This window comes from Danio rerio, chromosome 19 (assembly GCF_052040795.2).
Source record: "Danio rerio strain M-AB ecotype USA chromosome 19, GRCz13ab, whole genome shotgun sequence".
Classification (NCBI taxonomy): domain Eukaryota; kingdom Metazoa; phylum Chordata; class Actinopteri; order Cypriniformes; family Danionidae; genus Danio; species Danio rerio.
Genome location: NC_141039.2, coordinates 4,900,520 through 4,917,345, shown reverse-complemented (window position 1 = coordinate 4,917,345; position 16,826 = coordinate 4,900,520). Strand labels below are relative to the sequence as shown.

Below are 16,826 nucleotides of genomic sequence, written 5' to 3'. Positions count from 1 at the left end.
TTCTGTTTTGATTTGATGTAGCTGTGAAATTACTGAAATCATTCAGCGTAGTGATATGGAACTGTAATGTGGCCAAAACCTGCCTGGAACTACTTGAGCTGTGTTTGTTTATCTGACAACAACAGCACACGCTTAGAAATAAAGCTACAAACCCTGTCACCTGTCACGGAGGCAGCACATTATAAAAAGGAACATTTCTGTTACTAACAGGACATTAAAGGTATATATTACTATCTAAAAGTACACATGTGAACCCCTTAGTACCTTAAAGGTATAAACGTGAAGTGAACCCTAAAGATACTAATGTTCCCCTAAACATGCTTTAGCTGTGTGTGTGTGTTTATCTGACAAAAACAGCACACTCAGAAATAAAGCTACAAAATCTGTCACTGGGGCGGTATCTTTTCAAAAGGTACATTCTTATTCTTAAGTCTTTAAAGGTACATATTAATACAGAAAAAAGTACCTCATAATGCCTTAAAGGTATAAAAGTGTACCCTAAAGGTACTAATGTCCCCCTACACACACTTTAGCTGTGTGTGTTCATCTGACAATAAGGGCAAACTCTCAGAAATAAAGCTGCAAAACCTGTCACCTGTCACTGAGGCAGTACATTATTAAAAGGTACATTTCTGTTACTAACAAGACAATAAAGGTATACATTACTATCTAAAAAGTAAAAATGTGAACCTCTTAGCACCTTAAAGGTATAAAACTGAAGTGAACCCTAAAGGTACGAATGTCCCCCTATACACTTTAGCTGTGTGTGTGTATCTGACAATAACAGCACACTCTTAGAAATAGGTAACAATATCTGTCACTGGGATGTAACTTTTTCAAAAAGTACATTTTTGTTCCTAACAGGACCTTAAAGGTACATATTAATCCCTAAAAAGTACAATTGTGTACCTCAAAATGGCTTAAAGGTATAAAGGTTAGCCTTAAATGTATAAAGGTGAACCGTAAAGGTACTAATGTCCCCCTACACATGATTTAGCTGTGTGTATTTATCTGACAATAACAGCACACTCAGAAATAAAGGTACAAAATCTGTCACTGGGGCGGTACCTTTTCAAAAGCTGCATTTTTAACAGGTCCTTAAAGGTACATATAAATCCCTAAAAAGTACAAATGTGTACCTCATAGTAGCTTAAAGGTATAAAGGTCAGCCTTAAATTTATAAAAATGAACCGTAGAGGTACTAATGTCCCCCTACACACTGTGTGTGTTTATCTGACAATAACAGCACACTCAGAAATAGAGCTACAAAATGTGTCACTGGTGCGGTACCTTTTCAAAAGGTGCAATTTTGTTCTTACCAGGTCCTTAAAGGTACATATAAATCCCTAAAAAGTACAAATGTGTACCTCATAGTAGCTTAAAGGTATAAAGGTCAGCCTTAAATTTATAAAAATGAACCGTAAAGGTGCTAATGTCCCCCTACACACTGTGTGTGTTTATCTGACAATATCAGCACACTTAGAAATAGAGGTACAAAATGTGTCACTGGTGCGGTACCTTTTCAAAAGGTGCAATTTTGTTCTTACCAGGTCCTTAAAGGTACATATAAATACCTGAAATTACAAATGTGTACCTCATAGTACCTTAAAGGTACAAAAATCAACCTTAAAGGTATAAAAGTGTAGCCTAAAGGTACTAATGTCCCCCTTCTCACACTTTAGCTGTGTGTGTTCATCTGACAATAAGAGCAAACTCTCTGAAGTAAAGGTACAAAATCTGTCACTAGTGCAGTACCTTTTCAAAAGGTAAATTTTTGTTCCTAACAGGGTTTTTTTTTTCTAAACAGGTCCATAAAGGTACATATTTATTCCAAAAATTACAAATGTGTACCTCATAGTTCCCAAAAGTCTAAAAGGGAAGCTTAAAGGTACAAATATATATATATAAGGTTCTAATGTCCACCTACATATACTGTCTATGTTTATCTGGCAGCAACAGCATACTGTCACTGGGGCAGTACCTCTTCAAAAAGTATATTTTTGTTCCTAAAAGATCCTTAAAGGTACATATTGATACCCAAGTCGTACAAATGTGAACCACATAGTACCTAGAAGGTATGACAGAAAACAAAAACGCAACTAGCGCAAATGGCCACTCATGCTCACTCTTTATATGCAAAATATTTGCAGCATAGTCTCTAGCTTTATTATCCTTGTGGGGACAATTATAACCTGAGCGCACACACTGTATACTACACATATACACACACCCACAGAGTTGACCTTTTGATGCCGCAGTTATTCCAGCAGTGGTTTGCAGTTGGTATTGACACCACATATCAATAGCTCAAAGGTCATTCATTAGGACTGCTAGAGAAACCCTACTTAACATTAGTTTGCTTTCTTCAAGACTATAATACTGACTTGAAGAAGAACGAACATTTCATCTCACGAGAGACACTTCAGACGCTTCTCTGAGACTCCAGTTCTGAAAACAGCAAGCAGAGCATAACAGATGTGTTCATTCACAAAACATACTGTCTATGAAACACGAATGCTCTTAACAAAGGCTGGGTTCCACACAATCGATTTGTGTTGGGACAACATCAAATAATTAAGTTAACTTATTAGCTTTTACAAATTTAATGGGTTGAACATAAAACAATTAAGCTGGCCTCAAAATAGTTTTGTTTCAGGTCAATTTAAATAATTAGTTTAAAAAAACAGCTGATGTCATTTTTTGAGTAAGCATAAAGCGTTTTGATGGTGCGTTCACAGCATATGAAGCGGCAAGCGCGAGTGATTTACATGTTAAGTCAATGCAAAGACGAATATACATTTGCGATTCGTGTGAATGAAGCATTTGACATTTAAAAAGTTGTCAAATCAGAATTTTAGCGGATATTCACGCCGTGTTAACCGTGATTAGGATGTAGCGCTTGTTGTTGGTGTTTTGTGGGGAAACCCTCCTGCCGACAACAGCTCATCAAACTGGACTCGACTCAGTCTGAAGTACTCCTGAAAGCTTCCATCATCCATGTATAGTTTCTGAAGGAGTTGAACTCACAGAGCTGGGTGCACCTTAGAAAGGATCTAGTGGACTCAGACATGGCGCCGAACCAATCAATGCTGTTTTTCAGCCTTACTAATGCACATAAAGCACAGCTACTCTCTCAAAAAAATCCAAGTTAGCCATTCAGCAATGAAGCAAGAGTCACCGAACAGACAGAAGCTCGCCCATGACGTGAATCCGCATCTATTGTGAAGTGAATTTGATATATGAATGAAGCGAGTAAACTTAAAATGTTCATGGGTCTATTTATGCACGAATAGCATGATTTATTTGCGCAGGTGTGAACACAGCATAATGGTGCTTTCACACCACACAAAGATAAAGCATCCAGCACAAGTGATTTACATGTTGAGTCAATGCAAAGATGCGAATAGACATCCTGTGGTGCGAATGAGGCGGCATGAATGAAGCTGTTCGAAATAAGTAAAGCGAATGATGCGATTCACAGGAATGAAGCGGCACGAGTGAATCGCGTGAATGAATCGGCATGAACGATGCAATTCACAGGAATGTAGTGGCGAGAATGAAGCAGACAGAATGATGCCATTCACAGGAATAAAGTGGCGTGAATGATATGATTCACACAAATAAAGTGCCGCAAATGAAATGTCGTGAATGATGCGATTCAAATGAATAAAGCTGCGCAAATGAATTGACATGAATGATGTGCTCACATGAATGAAGCTGTGCTAATGAAGCAGCCAAAACTATCATTCACATGAATGAAGCAGCACGAATGATGAGATTCACGCAAGTGAAATGGCACGATGAATTTGTTTCACACGAATGAAGCGGCGCGAATGATGTAGAGCAAATTGAGCAATTCACACGAATGAAGCATTGCAAATGAATCGGCGTGATTGAATCGACATGAATGATGCGATTCATAGGAATAAAGTGGTGAGAATGTAGCAGCCGAATTGATGCCATTCACAGGAATGAATCGGCGTGAATGATGTGATTCACACGAATGATGTGGAGCAAATGATGCGATTCACACAAAGTAAACGCCGTGAATGATGCGATTCACACAAATGAAGCGGCGCGAATGATGTGGAGCAAATGATGCGATTCACACGAATTAAGTGACGCAAATGAATTGTCGTGATTGAATTGGCATGAATGATGCGATTCACAGGAATGAATCGCCGCAAATGAAATGGCGCTAATAATGCAATTCACACGAATGAAGGGGCGTAAATGAAGTGGCGCAAATGATGTGATTCAGACGACTGAAGCGGCGCAAATAAATTGGCGTGATTAAAGCAGCATGAATGATACGATTCACAGGAATGAAGCGGCGTGAATAATGCGATTCACGCAAATGAAATGGCATGAATGATACGAATTACATGAAGCTGCGCAAATGATGCAGTTCATGCAAATGAAATAGCGCTAATATTGCAATTTACACGAATGAAGGGGCGCGAATAGAGTGGCGCAAATGATGCGATTCACACGACTCAAGCGGCGTGAATGAATCTGTGTGATTGAAGCGGCATGAATGATGCGATTCACAGGAGTAAATCGGCACGAATGATGCGATTCACACAAATGAAGCACCATGAATGAAGTGGCGTAAATGATGCGATTCAGATGAATGAACCAATGTGATTAAAGAGGCGCGAATGAAGCAGCCCAAATGATGCAATTCACATGAATGAAGCGGCGCGGATGAAACAGCCCAAATGATGCGATTCACACGAATGAATCGGCGTGAATGAAACAGCCCAAATGATGCAATTCACACGAATGAATCGGCGCGAATGATGCGGTTCACACGAATAATGTGATGCCCAATTCGCTCGAGTTGGAAAATCTGAACTTCAGCGGACATTCGCGCCACGTTAACCAATCAGGGGCTTGCTCTTGTAAAGGCATGATTATGAGGTAGCGCCTGTTGTTGGTGTCCCGAGGGGAAATTCTTTTGCCGACACAGGAGAACAGGTCATCAAACTAGTCTCGGGTCACCGCTAAAGGCTTCCATCCAGTTTTTACTTTAACATCAGTTTTTGAACTTTAACATCCAGTTAAAGTTTCTGGAGGAGTTTATGACCTCACAGACCTGGCTGCACTGCTGAAAGGATCTAGCGAACACGGCGCCAAATGAATCTAAGCAGTTTTTCAGTCTTCCTATATCACATAAAGCACAGCTACTACCTCAATAAAACCCATGTTAGCCATTTAGCAGTGAAGCTAGAGTCACAGGCAGACAGAAGCCCTGCCCATCACTTTAATCCACATCTACTGTGAAGTGAATTTGACGCGCAATTTATTCGTACAAGATGCATCTGGTGTGAATACAGCGTTACGTTTTAAAGGGACAATTTTTAACATTCATTCTCTCATCCGTCTTATATTTATCAAATAAATCCAGCTCAGGTGAGTCTTTCAGAAACGGTCACAGAAAGCATTAACGGCCTGTGTATCATTCAGTGTCTCTCACACATACACACACATCCCCTGAATATGATCGAAGGTTTGGTGGCTGAGTAATTGTCGTTGACAAAATGATGCTAAACTTTTATTGAGCCTTTGGCGAGAGTGACAAACACACACACACACACAAACACACACACACACACACACACACCCAGGCTAATGTAATAGGATGATACATGGAGTCTAGAAATAACAGCATTGTCAGACTGCATTGAGCGTGTGCTAATCTGAATGAGGCCAGAGGGTAAATCATGAAGCGCAGGAGGAGATGAGAACGCCGCGAGACCCTCCAAAACACTCCAGTGTGATTGGAAGTGAGCGCAGTGTAACTGAATTGAATGGAAATTAATGATTCAGAAATGAAATTATGCTCGAGTGAATGGAGGAAAAGTAATGCAGAATCTGAAGAAAGGGACAGAGCTGTCTACATGCTCTCTTTGAGTCATTCAACAATGGAAACGAAGGAAATTCAATATCTACATTTTCCCTGATATAGGCAACACTGGTGAGGCGAGATATTGTAATGCATGCTGCTAACTCAAGTTTAGATTAAGTGAACCAAAAGGTAACGTTCCAATAAAAACATTCTGTCATACTAATATACATCATGTTTACAAATTTTAAAAACAACTATAAAAAAATGAAAGGAAACAACAAAAAAAAATAGTTCTTTCAGTTAACATAGCATCTTGATGACTTAACGAAGACATGATTGCTTAAAGTAGGGGTCTCAAACTTCTGGCCAGCGGGCCAGCTTCCTCCTTTTTCCTCTGGCCCACAACTGACGTCAAACATATAACAAAATTCGGTCCACCAAAACATATAAAATACATTTAAATCCAACCCAGGCTCATTCTGAAAACGTAGTCCAGCGGACGTTTCTGGAGACCGCGAAATACGTCCCGGGAGGTACATATGGCTGCATTTCATTTTTTTTAAGCGAACGCTACGGGGCGGTGTGACGTTGTTCCCTTTTGCGCTTGCCAGCTGACCGCTTACCTCCGTGTGGAGGGCTTTCCCGCCGCAATCAGTTTGTTCGGTCAGCTCATCGTGTGCGTCGGCGGACTTCAGATGCAGAGAGGAGGAGTTGACAAAGGCGTCCGGGTTCGAGTACCAGGAAAAGCGGTTCCAGAAATCAGGTAAGACAAAAACAGAATCCAAAAAAAATAAAGCTAACGAGTTCTTAACAGGGTGAGAACGTGGTGAAATCCGAAATTATAAAACAGACGAGGGCTTTTCTTTTTTCTAGACGGCTTTTCTAAATTGTTGCTCGGGTCTAGGGAAGTGGGCGGATCAATCGGTAAAACTGGTTGGGTTCAGGGAAGGAGGAGGGTGGGTCAGCTGATTGGCCGGTCGCGCAGTCCATCATTCGGTCAGTCAGACAGCGGCCTCTGGTGGGTTGACGCGAGAACAGCGCGGCCGCGAACGGCACTCGCAAGAGACGTTCGAGATATGAAAAAGTGCACACAGCGGCCTCTCGCGGATTCGCGAAAACAAAAACTGCACAAATACGTACCTCCCGGGACGTATTTCACGGTCTTCAGAAACGTCCGCTGGACTACGTTTTCAGAATGAGCCTGGGTTGTTTAAATCACTATCACTCTTGTGCGAAATTTATGTGCGCATGTGGATATTGACGGAATATATGGCGAAAAGTCCTACATGATGGTAATAGTTTGATTGTGGTGTTTACTTCAATAATGCCACTAATATCTGCATACTCCACATGTCTTAATTCCTTTTTTGTTTAGTTCAGTTATGACTTTAGTCGGATTAAGGTGATCAAAAATCGCTGTTTGGAGCTTATCAAGGCCTACAGTTCAAAACTCATGTTTAACTGAATAAACAGTTAGTAAACAAGTACATCTTATTGAACCTCATTTATTTTCATCACCAATTATCATGGTAGAACAGTTTCCCAAGCAGTTTGTGATGCATTTTGGAAACAGGAGATGAGTCCCCGGACTAAAAGCAAAGATATTGAAAAGAACAATCCAGATCCGCTGTAAATGCTGCTCTCTGAATCTCCCCTGTGTCTGTGTTTGTGTTGCCGCTATGAAAATCAGCTGAAGTGCACGCATTAAAACTCTTTTTCATGCAAACAATTCCTTCTTTCATCACTCGCCACTTCCACCTGAACAAAGCAGGACTCACCCACTTTCCTGACTTTTTCAAACTAGAGGTGTGAAAACAACCTGCTGAGATACCTTGGAGGGGGGGGGGGGGGGTATGGGGAGATTGATGGCCCTTTAAAAAAGGTGAAAAATGCTTAAAAAATAAACAAGGCAAAAAGTAACATGACAACTGAGTTTAAATAGGACAATAACCAATGAATAGAACCCTTGACCTACTTCCAAAGCACTTGCAATGCACATTTGAGCGATAACTTTTGACCGGTAGTGTATATATATTTATTCATTCATTTATTTTCATTCTTAGTCCCTTTATTCATCGACGGTCGCCACAGCGGAACGAACCTCCAACTTATCCGGCAAATGTTTTACACAGCGGATGCCCTTCCAGCTGCAACCCAGTACTGGGAAACATCTATACACACTCATTCACACACATACTCTACGACCACTACGGATGTCTTTGGTCTGAGGGGGAAACCGGAGCACCTGGAGGAAACCCACACCAACACAGGGAGAACATGCAAACTAATTATGCATATGCTAATGTTACAAAGTGTATAAAACGGATGATTAATGTAGGAAGATTAAATAATGAAAGCTTTTTCTTTCTTTTTATTGGCTAAACAGTCTACAAAACCATATTTCTCAGCTGGAATGGAAGAAATAAAAACGAACAGATGATAAGTCTGTCCACAAACATGCATAATGCATCATTTTTTAGATGTCAGACCTCCCCCCCCCCCCCCCCCCCCCCCAAAAAAAAAAAAAAAAAAAACGCCAAAATCCATAATAGAAAGATAAGGTCGAGAAGAATACAACTGGAATGACATTTCAAGACCTAACAATGAATCTGACCTCACAACACGTCGCACTTGACGAAATCGCAGTAAGCACTGGATGAAATGGTCTGTCAGAGAATAAATTGCCTGCCTTATTTTAAAGAACGCGTGCAGGAAAAAAATAGTTGAAGTGTAGAATCGTAAGAGCGCACACACACACACACACATACACTCAGATACATAATCTTTCCCACTCGGAGCGTACAAAGGTTATTTACACACATCAATGAAATTGCTCAGCTGTCATCTGCCATTACATCAGTGTATACCGTACAGACACACAAAAGCCATCTGTATCAGGGCCGCCGATTCCTGCTTCCCTGCTGATTGCTACAAGTGCCACTCTCTTCCTCCGGGCCAGCTCATATCCATGGTTCAGGGCCACGAAAGGATGCACAGGCCCGAAATGGAGCCGAGCTACGCTGGAGGAAAAAGAGATCCATCAAAGCATGAAGGAGTTTCAGCTTAAGGAGCAATTACATGCTCGGGCTCGACTCAGCCCCCGTTTTCTCCTGTGGGGACGAGCGGCGGGGGAATAAGATCTGATGGGGACAGTAAGGTCACTTCTGCTGGGACATTCAGCCGGGTTGAACATAAGGACCACGTGTCTTGCGCAGCTTATTATCATTTAAAAGGGGCTACACTGTAAAAGTGACTAGTTACTTGGCTTAAAAAGGGGAGTAAACCTAACTTGAAACTGTTAGGTAATTATTTTAAGGAACGAGTTTACACACTTTAGGATAGTTAACAAAGCAGTTTAAAGGTAACAGGCTTACTCACTTTTTTAGGTGAAATCAACTAATTGTTTCAAAAACAATGGAGTTTTTTTTTTTAGAAAGTCAAGCAAATGCTTTATCAGCAATGGGTTTTTTCACTTTTTTTAAAGTCAACTAATTACTATAAAAGCAACAGGGTTACTCCCCTTTTTAAGTGAAGTCAACTTATCCCTCTTAAAGCAACAGGGTTACTTACTTTTTAAGTAAAGTCAACTAATCCCTTTAAAAGCAACAGGGTTACTCACTTTTTTAAGTAAAGTCAACTTATCCCTCTTAAAGCAACAGGGTTACTTACTTTTTAAGTTATGTCAAGTAATCACTATAAAAGCAACAGGGTTACTCAATTTTTTAAGTAAAGTCAACTAATCCCTTTAAAAGAAACAGGGTTTCTCACTTTTTTAAAGGGTCACGAAACACCAAAACACATTTTTTGAGCTGTTGACAGTCATATATGTGTCCCACACTGCTAAAAACACTATTAGGACACCTATATTTCACTAAAAAGTGTAAATTGGTTGTTTTTGCGTTATTTCAAGCAAATTCGTACTTCCGGTTTAAAACGAATTTTTGAAGCTGCGTCACGGTCATGACATAATAGCGTGTATTCCAGCGTGCAGACTGGGCATCTGTGCCAGAGTGTGTCTTATTACATCTTACAGTGTGATGCATTAAAGCATGAGTAAGGCTTGGTTCGAACCAATCAGCGCGCTCTATTGTGCAACTTCATTAATATTCATTAGTGTCACCGTGTTTACACGACAGAGACGCCACGTTGTGTTGGCAAAACAAGTGTGAAGTGTTGCTTTTATAGTTTGCTGCCGTTAAGTTTTGTTTTCATTTTCTCTCAGTGGGAGCTCATCTGGAGTCACGTGTGGATTAACAGTGTACGCAACGCTCGACAACAATAACTTACGTGTCTAAGGAGAAACATTGTTTACCTGAGAGCTGTTCTCATCTGCAAACGCTGGGATCCGGATTCGCTTGTAGTCTCCTCTTAATAAAGATGCGGCTCTAGTTGCTGGTGATTGTCCTGTCTCTACAGATTTGGTAAGTGAGCGACTAGTGCTCTTTGTTTATTCAGTTTGTTCGTATCGAACTAAGTTAACCATTGCACCGAGTGTAAACATGTTAGCACCACAACCAAACTTTGACCTCGTGTAGGGTTTTTACCGTATTTTGTGACCGGAATAACACACGCGGCTTTCTGACGCTACCTGCTGTGTGCATCTAAGTTTCTGGGAAATGCAGAGGTTTTTTTTCTCTCATTCGCCGTGCGGTATCAAACATTCCATGAAAAATACACGCTTACAGCAGCTCCTCGAATCAAATATCTTGTTTGTCGCGAGGGGCATGACTGAATTCCCTGAATCAAAGAGCCAAACTGCAGTTAAAGTCCAACATTTAATAATTTGGCAAATAGTTCGACTACAGATGTCCATGTAGGTTAAACACCCTCACTTTCTACTGTGTGTGTATTTTGGCTCTAAAACTCGCGCGTGCCCAAATAGACACTCCCACACCCTCCCACTTTAGTTCCTCCGACACTCCCCCCTAAACAGAGCTGGACACGCCCACTTTTCTGACTTTTTCCAAAGTAGAGGTGTGAAAACACCCTGCTGAAACGAGGGGGTTTCATGGCCCTTTAAGTAAAGTCAACTAATCCCTTTAAAAGCAACAGGGTTTCTCACTTTTTAAAGTTAAGTCAACTAATCCTTTTTCATGCTGATGGGATTTTCCAGCAGGAACTGGAAGACTAGTCAGGATAGAGGGAAAGATGAATGCAGAAATATACAGAGACATCCTGAATGAAGACCTGCTTCAGAGTGCTCTTGACGTCAGACTGGGGTGACGGTTCATCTTCCAGCAGGACCAGCAATAAAAATATCAACGGAGTGGCTTCATAACAACTCGGTGAATGTCCTTGAGTGGCCCAGCCAGAGCCCAGACCTAAATCCTATTGAACATCTCTGGAGAGATCTGAAAATGGCTGTATACCTTCGCTTCCCATCCAACCTGACAGAGCTTGAGAGGTACTGCGAAGAGGAATGGGCAAAAAATTCCCAAAGACAGGTGTGCCAAGCTTGTGGCATCATATTCATAAAGACTTGAGGCTGTAATGCTGCCAAAGGTGCATCAACAAAGTATTGAGCAAAGGCTGTGAATACTTGTGTACATGTGATTTTTCAGGGTTTTTATTTTTAATAAATTTACAACAATTTCAAAAACTCTTTTTTTTTCACATCGTCATTACGGGGTATTGTGTGTAGAATTTTGAGAAAATAAATTAATTTAATCCATTTTGGAATAAGGCTGTTACATAAAACAACAACAAAAACGTGAGGCGCTATGAATACTTTCCGGCTGCACTGTACAAACGCTTTAACCACAAATCCCTGAAGGCCTGCTTGAATACACTATTCAATTCAAAGCGTATATATTGTAGTATTGTTAGAAAAAAAAAACAACACAATTGAACCGGGATGAATTCATAACTTAGAAGAATAGCTGAATGAATAAAAATCTGAGAGTAAAGGGACCGCTGTGTGGAAGATGAGCTGAGCGGACGAAGCCTCACAGCCCTAATGATCACACACTGATATCTTGTCAAATTTAACAGAGACATCGGTTAAATGGCACCGAGCTCAAGCCGATCTCACAGTTGTGCACATCAGACGCCGGGTATTTATAGACTGTGTATAGATGTGAACCTGCAGCTCGCTGTGTGTAAGACACACAACGCTGATCCGGAGACAGAAAGAAAAACACTGTGGCTGAGCTGATTATGACCCCTTTACACTTTAACACACACACATTACTAAGAGGGGACTGTTGCTCTATACTGGCCAAGAGGGGATCAGAGTTTCTGCTCATTTTAAAGAAACTAAATTCACACACATTTCTTTTAAGGTCTTTTTTTTAAATAATAACTGAAAATAAGTGTTTTTTAGTTTCTAAAATGCATGCCACGTGGGGACCTGAAGCTCTGAGTGATGTCCTGTGGGTGCAAATGCCTTGTTGATGCCAGAGGTCAGAGGAGAATGGCTAGACTGGTTACAGCTGATAGAAAGGCAACAGTAACTCAAATAAGCACTCGTTACAATGGAGGTCTGCAGAAGAGCATCTCTGATTAAAATACACGTCTAACCTTGAGGTAGAAGGGCTACAGCAGCAGAAGACCACATCTTCTGATGGCTCCCTGCAGGTACAGTCAATCAACATGACTCATATTGACTTTGTACCCCAACATCATGAGGATGTAGGATTTTGTTTGGAAATGGAAATCGGGTTGACGTCAGAACCCAACGTCAGGCCAACATCAATCTCCAACCTAAAATCAACCAAATATCAATGTTTAATCATGTTACACCTTGACATTGCGTAGATGTTACCACTATTACATCTATCAGACGTTGAATTTTGGTCACTTTCCAACACAACCTAAAATCAACCAAATATCAATGTAATTTGTCGTCATTATTGGACGTCAAAATAAAGCTGTCCTTAGATGGTGGCTAGACATTGACTTTTGGTCACCTGACGTCATGACCTAAATCTAACCTAATATTAACGTCTTGTGATGTAGTGTACCTGCTGGGCTACTTCCAACAGGGTTACGCCCCATGTCCTAACACCCGAATCATCTCAGACTGGTTCCTTGAACATGACAATGAGATCACTGTCCTCAAATGGCCTCCACAGTCACCAGATCTCAATCCAATAGAGCACCATTGGGATGTTGTGGAACGAGAGATTCACATCATGGATGTGCAGCCAAAAAATCTGCAGCAACTGCATGATTCTATCATGTCAATATGGAACAAAATCTCTGAGGAATATTTCCAGTAGCTTGTTAAATCTATTAAGGCAGTTCTGAGGGCAAAACGGAGTCCAACCTAGTGCTAGTCAGATGTACCTAATAAAGTGGCCGGTGAGTGTACTCTCACTAACTTTCTCTTACTCAATCACACACACACACACACTAACTCTCTCTTTCTTACTTACATATGAATGTTGTTAAAATGTGCTTTAAATTTTTTCTTTCTCTTTCTACACTTAGCGACTAAAATGACTCTGAAACAATTTATTAATTAAAACAAAACAACACCAAGAACGCTGCACAAATGATTACTACGCAAAAGGCATTCATGAAAGCAGCGCAATCACTTTATCGCATCTCTCTGCAAAAGCAGTCTATTTAAAACAGGGGGCCGTCCTGCCAAAATGCATTTAACCACAGATGTCACACACACTCCCACACACACACTAGCGTCCTCTAAACTGTAGACGGAGCTGTTTAGTCAACAACAAACTAAAACTGTGCTTGAATGATAACAGCAATTAGGCAAGAGACAGCTCAATTACATGTTGGCGGTTCATTCCGTTGTGGTGACCCCAGATTAAAGGGACTAAGCTGAAAAGAAAATGAATGAATGAACAGCTCAATTACTGCAGATTTACCATAAAATACCACACACTGGCCTTCTATTCTACTGCACATGCAGTTACTTTTAGCTATATGACTGCCTCAGTCTAGGAGGCTCAGTGGTTAGCACTGTCTAGTCACAGCAAAAAGGTCACTGGTTCAAGGGTTCAAGCCCCAGCTGGGTCAGTTGTCATTACTGTGTGGAGTTTGCATGTTCTCCCTGCGTTGAAGTGTGTTTCCTCCGGGTGCTCCGGTTTCCCCCTCAGACATGCGCTATAGGTGAATTGGATAAGCTAAATTGTCCATAGTGTATGAGTGTGTGTATGAATGTGCATGGGTGTTTCCCAATACTGGGTTGCGGCTGGAAGGGCATCCGCTGTGTTAAACAAATGCTGGAATTGTTTGTTCATTTCACTGTGGCGACCTCTGAAATATAGACTAAGCCGAAGGAAAATAAATGAATGAATTGTCTCACTCATGCACAGGACATAATCATCTGCAAGACTCTCCTTTTAGAGAGCTTTTCTGACCAGCGTAGTGATTTCTTTGTCATCCTTGTTATCCGTCTCTTTCTGTGTGGCCTCTAAACTGTTGTATTTCCTTGGCGAATCGCTCCCGGAAGACACAATGAAGTTACCGAGACCTGTTGCTGAGATGTCAAGCGAGAGCCGGAGAATATAAGAACATAAAAGAGGCAGAAAAAATCCTCAGGAGAGACGAAACTGTCTTTTCTGATGCTGACGCGCAAATGCAATACAATCCTTGCTGGAGAAGAAGCATGTAATATCAACATCGTTTTACGCTAGCACAGCCACATCTATTGAAGTTCACAAGGGTTGTGTTTCACAAGCTTATAATTTTTTATTATTTTAAAGGAACAGTTCACTGAAAACTAATATACTGCACTTAAATGGAACCTATTTAACCCCCTTTTTAAGATTTAAGATACGTCTTTTGTGTCTCAAGAATCCATACATTCACACACACACTCATACACTACGGACAATTTTAGCCTACCCAATTCACCTGCGCCAAATGTCTTTGGACTGTGGGGGAAACCAAAGCACCCGGAAGAAACCCACGCGAAGGCAGAGAGAACATGCAAACTCCACACAGAAACGCCAACTGAGCCGAGATTCAAACCAGCGACCTTCTTGCTGTGAGGTAACAGCACTACCTACTGCGCCACTGCCTCACCTTGACTAATACTATAATAATTAATATAAAGTTTAAGTGTGGAATATTAATAATCACAGACATTACTTAAACCAAGTTTGTCGAATGCAGAATATGAGTTCATTTTCTTGTGTAATATTTTGCCGTGCAAGGACACCAGAAACGATTTCTGGGAACAAATCTTCCATTAAACACACAATCCCCAGCAGGAAATGACATCACCAACACCTGCTCCACTTTATTGTTACTCAACGGGGAAGCATCAGGACGTCAGTCGACAAGCAGACCTCATGCTGGATGAAAAAACAAAGAGCCGAAGATGAGGAACAGAGCCAAAGATTAGTTATGCTGACTCACGGGGAGAAAAGAATTATAGAGGAGATGAAAAAATAAAAGGAGGTGAGATATTAACTTCATAGATCAATATGTCTGAGTCTCTCCATGAGCTGAGGCCGCTAAAACAAGAGACTAAAGGAGACGATGGTGAGAAAGATTAGATATGGAGAAAACAAGAGGAGACCAGCTTCTCTTTGTCAATTTATTATGAAAGCCGTGCCCTCTAATAAAGTCATTAATACATCATGCTTTAATCATCCGCCGTATAAAACTTTTAAAACACAATTTGAAATTCTCGCACAGCTATGAATAATAATGAAGTCCACACACTCCATTCGCATTACACACAAATCCGCTAACGTAAAACAACCTCCAGTCACACACACAAGGGCGAATTCACGTGTGGAAAACTTTATGGCATGTTCAGATCAATATTTAAGGGAAAGGACTGCTTCGCGTCAATGATTTATTGATAAAAAGTACTTTTTGATGCTAGGCTACTGGTGCGCTGAATGTTTTATGAGTTCATCGGAAAAGGTTGTGATGGAAAAACGGTCTCCTGATAAGCTGCAGAGCTGAGATCGCATCACATTAGGGAGAAACTCATACACTTTCTGATAAACAGACCCAATTATACATGACTGAACAGATATATCAACAACAGTCCAAAATAACTTGCTAACGTTTATTAGCATGACTACAAGGCATGTGGTATATGGCAATTCAATATTTTTACTTCCTTAATTCACTGCATTTTATAAGTATCTGTACTTTATTTTGCAATTCACTGCAATACAAAAGTTTTGTAGCAGTGTCTGATTCACGGACAAGGTGAATCTTGTGAGTGAACCTGTTAAATCGATTCACAAATCACACTGAATTAATATGTGATCTGGACAGTTATGTTCGTGTTTGTTCTTGAATCAACAACTCAGTGATTCAAGTTATGTTTTTAGCCAATCCACAGTTAATTATTCTCTAAATCAAATGATTCAGTAAGAGTGAGTTTCTGGCAAATGATTCTCTAATTCAAATGATCCATTAAGAGTGAGTTTCTGGCAAATGATTCTTTTAATTCAAATGATCCATTAAGAGTGAGTTTCTGGCAAATGATTCTCTAATTCAAATGAGCCATTAGAAGTGAGTTTCTGGCAAATGATTCTCTAATTCAAATGAGCCATTAGAAGTGAGTTTCTGGCAAATGATTCTCTAATTCAAATGATTCAGTAAGAGTGAGTTTCTGGCAAATGATTCTTTTAATTCAAATGATTCAGTAAGAGTGAGTTTCTGGCAAATAATTCTCTGATTCAAATGATTCAGTAGCTAAGAGTGAGTTTCTGGCAAATGATTCCCTAATTCAAATGATTCAGTAAGAGTGAGTTTCTGGCAAATTATTCTCTCATTCAAATGATTCAGTAAGAGTTATTTTCCAGCAAACAATTATCTGTTTCAAATTATTCAGCAAGAGTACGTTTCCAGCAAACTATTCTCTGATTTACAGACATCCCAAGTCTCCTGAAAGTTCCGGGAGTCTCCCGCAAATGCATAGAGACTCTTGCATGCCCGCAAACCAATGATAATCTATAAGTTTATAGTTAATGATTCATAGATCTAAATGATTCATCTAGGGCAGGTTTGCAGCAAACTATTATCTGATTCAAATGAA

General features: G+C 40.4%; 1 protein-coding gene across 4 annotated transcripts in view; it reads right to left on the bottom strand.

Moving 5' to 3' along the window:
- The window catches only part of kcnk9 (potassium channel, subfamily K, member 9), a 71,875-nt gene that overhangs the window by 31,333 nt on the left and 23,716 nt on the right, over positions 1-16,826 (bottom strand). For 2 of the 4 annotated variants that reach the window (XR_015516263.1, XM_087295098.1), the window contains exon 1: positions 10,164-10,679. The exons of the other annotated variants lie outside the window; for them this stretch is intronic. The gene's annotated coding sequence lies outside the window, so the exon portion shown is untranslated. Of the gene's footprint in view, positions 1-10,163; positions 10,680-16,826 lie in introns of those variants that run through there. 4 annotated transcript variants of the gene reach the window in all.